At 30.7% G+C, this 12,388-nt stretch overlaps 1 long non-coding RNA gene across 11 annotated transcripts; it reads right to left on the bottom strand.

The window, feature by feature from the left end:
• Positions 1–8,408: 8,408 nt before the first annotated feature.
• Positions 8,409–11,441, bottom strand: LOC106293346. Of its 11 annotated transcripts, none has more exons than XR_001260449.1 (6): positions 10,924–11,441; positions 10,391–10,826; positions 9,858–10,282; positions 9,376–9,718; positions 8,929–8,974; positions 8,409–8,773 (listed from the first exon to the last, which is right to left on the bottom strand). It is a non-coding gene; the product is annotated as an uncharacterized LOC106293346 (long non-coding RNA). The 11 variants fall into 11 exon arrangements; XR_001260448.1 differs by having other exon boundaries at positions 8,410–8,773; positions 9,376–9,468; positions 9,563–9,718; positions 9,858–10,826; XR_001260446.1 differs by having other exon boundaries at positions 8,410–8,773; positions 9,376–9,468; positions 9,574–9,718; positions 9,858–10,826.
• Between the last annotated feature and the right edge of the window lie 947 nt (positions 11,442–12,388).

Genomic DNA, 12,388 nt, shown 5'->3' with positions numbered 1-12,388 from the left:
TCATTTTCTCTCTTTTGTCTAATGAGTCTTCTTAAGCACTCTTCTTTCTTGTGTCAATTCTAACTTTCTCTGCTTACTACAGAAATTAGGTTAAGAGACTTTATATAGTGTCTCACTAACCCCCCAAGGTCCGATACTAATCTCATGGACTAATACCAATGGCCCAACTTCCAAGTTTGGTTATCACCAACCAAACTCAATGAGTTTCCTCCATCTAAAAGGAACCCAACAAGTTCTATCAGATTCTCAGGTTCTCATCCATTTGATCAAAGCTAACGAATCCCGTCCGAAACTATTTTGCTTCTTGTTTGAAATCTATCACTTTAGTTTATCGTTTGATGTTATCTCCTTTCACTTTATTCCTTGTTTATGTAATGGTGCTGCTGATAAAGTGGCTAAATTAGCTCTTGCATCTTTAAACTCATCCTCCATAGCTGGAGGGTAACTTTGTTCTTCTAATTAAAAATGAAATATAGTTTGCGAAAAATAAAGTGACTTATGATGTAAATGTCTTAAAACATATTACAAGACTAGGTGGCTATAACATTGATAAATGTGAGAAAGATATTAGAACACCCGCAATGGTAACATTGTGTAAGGGTATCTCTTTGTAAAAACTAATATAAAATTGAAAAGTAGAAAAGAAAAACAATAAATATATATATATATATATATATATCTTCGTGAAGAAATTTTCATAGCTTTTATGGGAGATGTTCTACCTGTGTCACATAGAACAAATTTTGAAACATTAAACATAATTCAGATAATTGGTTTGCCTTACAATATTAATATATACTCCTTCCGTTTCCAAATTTAAGTAGTTCTAGCAAAAAGAGTTTGTTTCACAATATAAGTAGTTTACATATTTCAATGCATCTTTTCATTTATTGGATATTGTCTGACCAATGAAATAATGTTAAGTTTTTTTATAATTGGTTGAATTAATTGATTAAATGATATATTTTTTTTAAATTAAAGCTTCCTAAATATTTGTGCTTTTAAGCAAAACTAGTTACAATTAGAAACGGAAAGAGTAAATGTTAAGAAACGTTGTTAAAGAAATTGATCGCTGCTGATGTTCTCAGATACCAGTAATTTGCAAAACCTCCTCTTTCCGAGTTCCAACACACGAAGGGCCCAACCAACAGCACTGACATTCATGTAAAAGCTCACCTAGTTTCTCATATAGTATCAAAGAATAGTTTTGATCAAGAAGACAAAAAACCTCTTATATCAAACAAGAATAATTATTAACATCATATAACCAATGTAAGATCTCACTAGTTACCACCTTGACAAATTTAGTAGAACGGTCCATATTCGGATGTATATCCCCTATATTGATCTTGAAAGAAAAATGATGTCACGACATACTAACAATAATGATATGGTTTGAAGCTAATTGTGACATGAACATTTAAATTTAATATTGATATATATTTTTGGTAATTTTTTTAAAATACGATAATAACTCATAAATCATCATTAATATAACAATAAATAACATAATACCTGAAATGGGAAGATAATATATGATATTTTATAATTTTTTAAACATTTTTTAATTTATTTTTTATAGTTATTTAATTTTTATTACTAGAACAGTTCTTCAAATTTTATGCAGTTTTTTTAAATTGTAATTTTCTAGTCACAATACCGTTAGTTTTTTTAATATCTAAAAAGTTGTAGAAATATTATTTATTTTTACGTTTTGATAATTATACATCTAGCAAAATATCTGTTAATTTTATAGAATTTGATTTTATATATTTTAACCACAATAAATAAATAAAAAATATTTCCAAAATCATAATTTTAAATATATACATATATATTATTAAATAAAATTTTTAATAAAAATATCTATCTTATCTTAACTTTTATATTTAATTAAATTAAAACTAATTATTGTAAGTACTTAGTAAAATATAAAAATTAACAAAATTTTATTTTTAAATATATTTTAAATTTTTAAATTTTTATTTATGCACTTAGTGCAGGAAAACACCTAGTTATTTATATACTCTATGTTGGGTTTTCTTGAGCTATGTTTAACTTTCTATTATCTGGTTAATTAGTTATTGTCCATTTTTATCTAAAAAGCAAGTTCATTGAGATCGTTTCCAAAAAAAATTATACTAATGAGAGTTGTACATCTTATTAGATATTATTTATTTAAACTTTAGATTTGTAGCTTGGATTAACATTTCACGCCCTAAAGCCATCCAAACAGTATTTCAAATTGTTCTTACAAATCAGTGTGACTGCAAACCTAGTCTTGACTTATTAGACTAACGATTAAAGAATCTTCTCGTTTCTCAAAGTCAAAGACTATATATCTTTACCCTTATATCACTTTCGAACCAATCCAAAGTCTACCAGCACACCGTAATTGTCTATTTAAAGGCAACATGAAACAAGAAGAATAATATCTTCTCTTTTCTCATGGAAAAAACGTTTACGGTTTCTAACATGATGAAATACATTTAACACTAGTTTTAGTTGCTGCACACTAAGATGGACGTGTGTTATACTTAATACTCAAGTTCTATAACTGAATACATATAGCAAATGCTTTAAGTTTTTAGTCGATGAATAAGGAAAATATGACTAAGTAGTGGTATTCTGGTGCTACGCGTCGGATTCAGATATTTTATTTTTTAATGAATTTTAAATTAATTTTATGGTTGTAGTAAATAAAATATTTTCAAATATATGAAGATGTAAATATTTTGAAAGAGAATGATAATTTTTTCGATTCATTTGATATGGTTGGCGATCGTAGTGTATCACTTTGTTTTGAAGTTGGTTAGGTCAAAGGAGAATAGCATAAGTAGTTTTCACTGATTGATTCAATAAAAATAGAATAAATAGCTGATAGTCGTAATAAAATTAATGTAGTTGAACTTTAAACATAAAGTAAAGTTGATGTTCGAAAAAGAAAAATGTAGGGCTGTGCAAATAAACTAAACTCGAAAATCTGAACCGAATCCGATCCGATCCGATAAAAATGAATCTGAATCGATCCGAACCTGACATAAATACCGAATGAATATTATTTTATGGTATTTTGAGTTATGAGTTTTATCCGAACCGAACCCGAACCTAAATAGATATCTAATAGAACCCGAAATATTCAATATCCCAAAAGGAACTTATACTAAACATGATTTCAATTCCCAACATTTCATGGAAATTAGCAGCCAACATCTTGCCATCCACGCTGATGATGAGCTTGTTATGGTTTGAGTAGTGAATATATATTTAATTTAGAGAACATAAATAAACTATTAAGTATCATCTGTAAAGTACACAATAGTTACCGCATTTTGAATTTTATTATTGAGACTATATTTAATTAAAACGTTTCAAATGAAGTATACAAACACTAAGTGAATTTTACTCTGAATTTATTTAGGATGATCAAGCATGATGAATGTTCTTATTGAACTTTTTTTCTCTTGAGGTGTGTCCACGTTTCGCGAGAATTTATTTAATTACTTTAGTTTATTATTTCACAAATGTTTTATATGGATGTGCTTTTTTTTTAGTTTTCTGTCAAGCAATTGCTCTCATATCACCTCTTTTAAATTATTGTCATTCATTAGCATCGTGTTTACTTGATTAACGAAAAACAACTTAAGTTATATATTTATATGTTTTCCGTACATAAATGGAGTATGTTTTAGATAATTAAAGATGGAAAAACAACTTCAGATTTGTGCTTTACATCATTCATTTTTTCTATTTTATAGGTTTCACACTATTCACGCAAATATATATATATTATATTTTTATTGCTTGTTTCTGACTATTTTGAAAATTTTGGTTCTAATTATGTATTACTTTTGGTGATGGTTTTCAATAATTTTATTAGTTTTTCTTGACCTTATTTTAAACCAAAAAGAAGAAAAATCGATGAGTTACAATATTTTTGATTTTAATTTTTGTCTACTTTGGTTTGACGCAATGCAAGAAAACAATATTGTAAATGGCTTAGTCTAATTTTTGTTGTTATGAATTTCTCCAATCTTTTCTTAAAATTTATGTATTTGGTGTTATATTATGTATTTTGGATAAATTATATATTTTGATAGATTTCGTGTTATATTTTTTATATCTTTTTATTTTTGTCTTTCAAACTATTTTTTAATTTTAATTTTGGATTATATATGAATCATTTATTGAGATTTTGATATTCTTATTTATTTCTCAAAACTTGAGTTTAGTGATTAAAATGGAGAAATTTATGTCAGATTAACTCTTAGGGTCTAACTGGCGACCAATGAATGAAAGGGAATAATGCATTCCTTATTATTCCCTTTTTATTTTACCATTTATAAGGAATAATTTTTCCTCTTCATTCATTTTCATTCCTTTTATTCTAGAGGAATATAGAGCAAATTTGTTCCTCCTCAAAATTGATAAAGAATAATTTTCCTTTTCATTCTTATAATTTTATTCCTCTACATTTTTTCCCTACTCATTTCTAATATTCCTATAATGGTCACCAGTTAGACCCTTATATATTTTTGTTGTCTTGAGTTTGATGAAATGTGAAATTAATATCATAATGTAATTTTTTTATGAAAGTTCCTTCTTTTTCTATTATTTTTTTTATTGTAAGTAGCCTCTTTGATAAGGTGAGGTAAGCATGAAAAGAGAATGTTTAACCTTGTTAATATAGATTACGGATTAAAATTGAAAATTGTCTCTTTTTTTTTATATAGACCTTGTTTAAATCTATTTCCTTTTTTAAAAACTCAGTATGGTGGTTGTTGTTTTAATTAGTAATAAAGCATCTTTTCAATTTCGTTTAGATCTATTTCTCCTTTTTAAACTCTATGTGGTGGTTGTTATTCCAATTAGTAATGCAAATCATTTTCAGAACAAAAGACTTATATCAAGTGGATTTGTAAAGTCAATAGTCATGCATCTTTGCATAGAATGTGCAAACTTATCAAAACTTGCAGTGCGTACAAAACCGTTTAGGTTACAGACAAATGTTTACTTTCCAGTGACACCTATAAACAAAATGCAGAGCTCGCAACACATTTTGCCCCAACCTCTATGTTGTACAGAGCGAGCTTATGAGTAACAAACTGATGATAATTAATAAATTGTGCCCCAAAACATTCCGGCTCTTAAGGAAAGTCTTCGGTTGGTTGCAGCACCACCGGCACCGGTTGACATTCCAGGAGCCTTTTAAACCACCAAGGGGTTTTGATGGGCTCGGTTTTGACCCGTAAAGTGCCTCATGTTCTGCTATGAGCTGTTCTTGGAGCTTCATCAGATATTTTAACATGCAGAAACCAGTATCATGAGAAGATTATATTGGCCAAAAAATTATGATGGAAAGAAGATAAGTACATTCCCATTGGATTCGGTGTTCTCTCTCTTTTACTACATGAGTAAGTTATACTCCTCAATCATGGGAAGTAGATGGATCTATACATAGAAAAATAGTGCTTATTGTGGCTGCTCCATGGCTTCTCGAATTGCAGCCTTAGTCCCCAAATGTAACATTAATTTAAGTTAGTAACACTCCAAGAAAACTCATCATCTATACTAATAAGTAATAAATGATCACTGACCTGGTTTTTGATATCCATCTTGTCAAACTCATGAACGCAAAATATTCCATTATCAAGCATTAAAGCGCCAGCCTGTTAAAGAGTAAGATGGCATTAGTCATAGCTAAAACATAGAAAAAACACTATTGCGAGAAACAGTTCATCAATTCAAAAATTACAATGCAAAACTCACCAGCTTCAGGTTCTTTACCCACAGTTGCAGTCAACCTAGCTCCAGAAGAGGACTTCCTAGATGTATACACAGATGTTGGCAGTACGCCTGCGGTGTAGATGCATCAACAAAGCGACACTGAGGGGCTTTTAACAAAATATAAAATAGCAGCAATTAATATCCGATTAGAACCAATACCTTAGGAATGAGGATTTAGCACAGACATTTATGTCTCCTCTAAGATTGATGTCTTCATGAATGGTCTCATGCACATTTGCAAGGAACAGTATAAGTTCATGACATCAATGGTAAAAAATCATGTTTGTACTATCTATTCAGGGTAAGTTCTTTCACTGGGTTTGATTGAGCTTCCTATAAGTATTACCGACTCAACTTAAAACAACAACAATATTTTTTGTTCCAAAGATCAGACAATGAAGCACAATCAACACTCACCAGAAATATCAAGGCATGCCTCAGGCAAAATAGGAGGCCATATTTTGAGTTAAGAAAAGAGATCATATCTTGACTCCATGTCTGTTTGCGAATACGATTTCTTATCACCCTCGTATTCATTTTTATATTCGTCTATTTCCTTAACTTCGCTTTTATTATATCGTTTACGTCAGTCCGGTTTACCGGCATCAACATATTTAGCTCGATCGAGAGATCCAACATCGTACCACCGTATGCGTTGTCTTTGATTGCCTTGTAAGTTAACTGATACGGCCGAAGAGCGGTACCTTCACCGCAATTGAAGAAGTCACACCTCCCATCTCTATCTTAGTAAACTCCACTCTCTCTTTCTCTCTCTCTATGTTTCTATCTCTTACTCTGGTCTGTATATGTGATTTGTGTTGGTAGGTGGTGGCGTTTCAGAGAAGAATACGAAACTGGTGATGATTATCGTGAGTTAAATATCAAGTAATGGGATGGCTGAATTGAAGGATCTTAATTAATTGAAGGGAGAGGAGAGGTGTTACGAAGGCGGTATCCCAGAGGTTGTGGAAGCGAGGGTTTTCTAGTCGTGGAGGACTGTGGAGAGCGACAATTCTTCTTTATTATTATATGTTGGCCCGCCCTACGGGCGGGTGAGTTTACACTGAAATATTTTATATTAAAATATATTTTAATTTTATAAAAATTTGAAAATTTATTTTACATTCAAAATAATAAATATAATATGTTTTTATTCTTAAATTGTAAATTTTATTAATTTTTTCTTGTTTAAGTTGAAATAACCACTAACATTGATTTTTGTTAGAGAACACAAATTTTTCAAATTAAAAATATGGAAAATGTAATGATTTATAATTTTCCTATATGATTTCTATTTCAATTTGATATAGTTAAAGAAAATTTAAAGTATAAATAACTAATATTTCTTTTATTTCTAAGAGTATCAGATTTTAATATTATTACAGTAGCTAATTTTCTCACGATAATAAATTAATACACCCACCTCCAAACAAAATCAACTGAAAATCAAATGTAATGTGATAAAATTATAAAATTAATATTTAATAGTGTCAATAATGTCATAAATAATAATTAGTATATATTATGTTACACCAAATGATGTTTTATAATATATGTTTCTTTCAGTTTATATTAAATTTTTAATTAATGAAATTTTATTTAATTTTAAGTGTTTTACTAATTATGGTTTGTAACTTATTTTAGCATTTAATGAATTTTTTTTTATAAAAAGTATTTCTTGGAAATTTGGCTCATGCTATTTGAAAATATTTGGTGATAGAAATTAATAAAATATTACATTTCTAGCAGAAATTTATTTGAGTTTCATACCATATGATATCAAATAATTTACTTCGTATAATTTAGAGTGCCAAACGTAATTTAACCAAAATAACTTAAATATGGCGTAACCATTAATACTCTGAAAATTAAGATGAACCAAACTGTATATAAATGTTTTCTGAAAATTGTTTTTCTCTTTAAAGACTAAAACCAAAAGAATTAAATAAATCCTTTAATCTTTTCAGCGTAAGCTGTATTGAATGAAAGTATAATCAAATATCTCATTCTCAGTTTGTTTTTATATCTAAATATATGTACTTATAAGTATTAGCGCGGGAATATTAATTGTGTTTTGAATAAGATTTGACGTTTGTTTATCTTTTTGTACATATTTTCTATCAAATATTTTGTTTTGTTGTAAAATGTTTGATCTGAATTGCGTATTTGTGGTTATTGAGTGTGATGGACATAACCATTTGCATTCAGACTTTTAAAAATTAATGTTAAATTAGTTCAATAACTAAAATGTTTTTACAATGACTGTTACTTTGGTTCTCTGTTTGAACAAAATTGATTTATCTTTACATCAAAACAGTGACTGGCGGATCTGAAAATGCAAATTACGTTGAGAGAAAGTGGTTGTTTTGGTACGTGAGTTTGTTGAGAAAGCCAAGTATTTTGAACTTATATGATCTTGGCACCCTTCTTGCATTTCAAATACTCTTTTAGGATCTCTCTGCATAATCTAAATATTTGGTTCGTTAGTTGTTGTGAGGCAAAACTTCATGATCATATTTTTATTTTTTGTTTAAATATTTGCAATGTCCTCCCTATTGATTGGAAAGCACAGAAAAAACATACTACAAAATTTGAGAGAAAAAAATCTAGTTTGAGTTTGATTAATTATAAAATTGGTGTTCAAATTAGTTTTGACGCAACCTAGAGAAAAATATATCGTTTGTTTTGATAATCTTCTTTAATCTTTCCACTACAGTCTCCACCATAGGCTTCTCTTTATTTTTCTATTTAAGAAATAAAAATAACTCCTTTCCCTACAGCACTGGATGTTGTTGCATAGGCTGTCAATGATCATGCTGAAGCGTGGACTATCAGAAGAATACTATTTCACCCAATTCAGTGGCTGGCTTGTTCCTCTCAATAGTTTGGCGTAGATCACAACACCGAAGCTATAAACATCTCTTTTTAACCGCAAATAGCATGTTTGAACGTATCCATGAGATGTGTAGCTGTGTCTTCCAACTTTCTAGTAAATGAACGGAAATAAGATCAAAAAGGAGAAAAATTAAATATTTAATCATCTAAATTAAACTATGTAAACCATATAACAGAACATAATTGAATGCAAACCACTAAACAAAAGCACAAATAACCCTAGGTAAATATGTATTCAATACTTACTGCAGTTGGGACGTGTGTATGTCACCGAGGTCTTTCTAATGGAAGCCTAAAGTCGGATAAAAAAATCATCATTTAAGAGTACGCTTGAGGAACTGAAGTCACTGTATATTACATGCCAACCAAATATACCACAGATTCCACTAAATTTTTCATAATCCACCACACATTTTCTCCTCAAGAGATTGCAATACGGTTTAGAAAAATGACATTTACATAAATATTCAAAAAGAGCTCCATGGATAAGAATAATATGCTAACAGTTACGCATATGCAGGTGATACAATTATTGGTTTCCCGAAGGTTTCTCTGGTTTCTCACCAGATGGCATACGAGGATTCAGAGCTGGTGTAAGACTAATTGTTGGAATACAAAGATGATGGTCAAGGTATTTTCTTGAAGATTTAAAATGAAATAAAACGCTTTAATCTTAATATAGATGTTACTTACTCTTGGTTTGGAGCTGGAGCTGGAGTTGGAGTTGGAGTCAAAACTGCTGATACTTCAAGAATGTCCAATCAAAGTGCATATGCAACTAATAACCTGCAAATATATAACATTAGAAACAAATTGTTTTGAGTGCACAAAAGAATCGAAAGAGTTGTTTTTAATGAGAAAATCTTCGAGCATATGATACGTGAAAGTTACAGAAATATAGATTTCTCCCAACCGTCAAACAAATAGATCCCTGAAAAGCCGCTTTGGGTATGAATATCTGGTTTGGCTTCACACTGCAATCGTCGTACATAGAGAAAGTATGATGTGAACTCAGGTGGAATGATTTTAAGTGAACCTGCCAATGGAGAAGAAGATTGTATATATGAATGAATTTTTTTGGTGAGGGACTCTTCTACTACCTTTAAGAAAACATCTTTGGCTAATTCCACACAAGTTTCTCAATACAACTGTAAAAACAAATCAGTAACTATTACCTCGACATGTGTAAGCTTTCTCTTTCACTGATCATGCCATAATTCAGATTTCTGGTACCTGCACGAAGGCCTTGCCAAGGAAGTTTACATAGAAAAATCGAAGGTGGGGAGGTAAATATATCAAATGGAAGCAGATAAAAATATTGGGTAAAGTAAGGATGAAAACATGGTGATTTTGCAAGAATCTGAGTCTATGCTTAATTCTATTATAATCTGCTTTGGAGGCTGGTCTTGAGTAGTTTTAGGATTAGAAGTATTGAATCGTATTAGACATATATGCTTAAGATTCTCTCAAATTATATATCTTGTTACTTTATAGCTTGGTGAGAAGAGGAAGCTGGTCTCACCTATAAAAGAGAGCACTCATGAACTTGGATGTTTGAAGATCTTCGAAAGAAGAGTATGGTTTTTTGTGAATGCAAATACTGATGCAATTTAAAAAGAAAAGGTGGATGGAGACCTAAACGATATTGTTATCTCAAGCAATCATGGAAAGTCATTTTTGAACAAAGAACATGGAGTTAAGACTTTACCTCTCGGTACCGCACCCCTGAAGAGAAGCAAATAAAGCTCAATCTCTGCAAAATTCTCTTCCACAGTAACCTCTCTTGATAAAGAGAAACAATCCGGTGTATCCAATAATGAGAAACCTTGGTCTAGCGTAGTAGCCTCCTGTGTAGATCTTCCTTGTACTCCATCTTATATTATAACCTCTTCAAAGAATACTTTTGATCACGCAACTTCCTTTGGAAATCAAAGTTATCCTGATGGTGCAGTTTGGTCAGACCCGCAACTGTACTAAAACACCTCAAACATCAAGTATAAAGAACATTCGAGGGATAAAGATAAGCCATTAAAACAATATCATTTAGATAAAGGGTATTGTTTGGAATACCATGTTTTTCTCTATTTGGCTTGATTTTCTGGATTGTGCTATCTTGATTCTCGATTGCCATTGTTGCGAGAAACCTGATTACATGGAAGCCAAAAGAGAAAATTATCGAGTAAAGCTTGTTAATTATTTTTCAGAGATTGAGAGTTTAGAGAGAGAAAAATGGCAATTTACCTTGCAAAGAAAAGTTGGAGAAAGAGGAAAAAATCAGTATCTCAGTTAAGAGTCCCCCTCGTACATAAACATATAGATGAAGAAGAGAGATGGTTGCTTCAATATGTAGGTTTTGGATTGCTTTAGGGAATTTGAAGAGATTTGTGAATTTGTTTGCTGAGTAATCGAAAAGGAGTTTTCTTTTTTCTTTTTTAGAATCCTACATATTAATGGAAGCTGGAGACGTTACTCTGACTTTACCGGCGTATGAGTTATCTGGAAAGCAGACGACTGAGATACAAAGGTCGAATGTGAGACGATGATGAAATCATGTATTTTACTGGGCTTAAACTAAAGGATATATTAAAGCTCATGCAAAAGTTAATTATAACAAACGTCAAAACATAAAAAAAAAACCATAAAAGACTAAGGGGGGCTTATTGAATTAGGGGTTTGAGAAAGTTTTTAGGATTTTAAGATTTGGTGGAATTGAAGTGTTTTGTTTGAATTCAGGGATTTTGATGGAGATTTAAAAAAGGAATTTGGTAGGATTTGGTAAGATTTTTTATAATAAAATATTTCAATAATAATATTACGATTAAACTAAAAAACGTAATATATCTATTAGGTTTATATTAATAGGATTCAAACCTGCCTTCTCAGCTAGAGTGTAAGTAATAACCTCGAGAACTTCAGCTAAGACTTCATACAGAACCATCCATTTGATGGAGCACTTTAGCCCAAGCACCTAGCTGCCTTGAGAGCTCAATCTCTGGTGCACCACCTCCTGAAATCTAAAACCTCTTGTTCACCAAACACATGAGAACACATAAAGCATCGTGTAGACTCTATTCGGCTTTATCAAGAACAAGCTGATTGGACACGGATAAGAACATAGGTGGTTCTCCCCATATCTTTGATTCCAATGATGTTCAAAATATTTCCATCTCCAAGTGAAGCTTCTTAAACAAGATCAGCATGACCAAGGTTCTCAGCTCTGAAATGTTCAATATTAGGGATTAAGAAACAGTTCAATATCTTGGTGACAAATTCAATCTCATACCTCTCAACATCCTTAATCGCCATAATCTTAGCTTGGGTCAAATAGTGAAGAGAAAGATCAGTCACAACATCTCCCAAAATACTCTTCTGGATCAGCAAAACATTACAACCAATTGCTTTTATCTTCTTAATCATCCATAAGTATAAACTAATATTTTGGTGAGGATATGATCATATAGAAATATACAGAGTTGCTCAAGTAACTTTCTAGAAAAGCAAAACAGGTTTTGTCCACTTATAAACCAAGAAAGTTTGAAAAAACCTTTCTCTACTGCAGTTGAGCTGCCAATACTACCTCTTTTATATACTTGATGAGATATATAAACGTAAGAATGTTTAAGTCACTTGTGTGGATACTAGTAGATTAAGATGCATATATGTACATATGTTTAATTCTGTTTGGTTGTATGGAATACACTTGTAA

This window comes from Brassica oleracea, chromosome C5 (assembly GCF_000695525.1).
Source record: "Brassica oleracea var. oleracea cultivar TO1000 chromosome C5, BOL, whole genome shotgun sequence".
NCBI classification, from domain to species: domain Eukaryota; kingdom Viridiplantae; phylum Streptophyta; class Magnoliopsida; order Brassicales; family Brassicaceae; genus Brassica; species Brassica oleracea.
The sequence above is the reverse complement of the archived record's forward strand: the minus strand, read 5'-3'. Positions and strand labels throughout refer to the sequence as shown.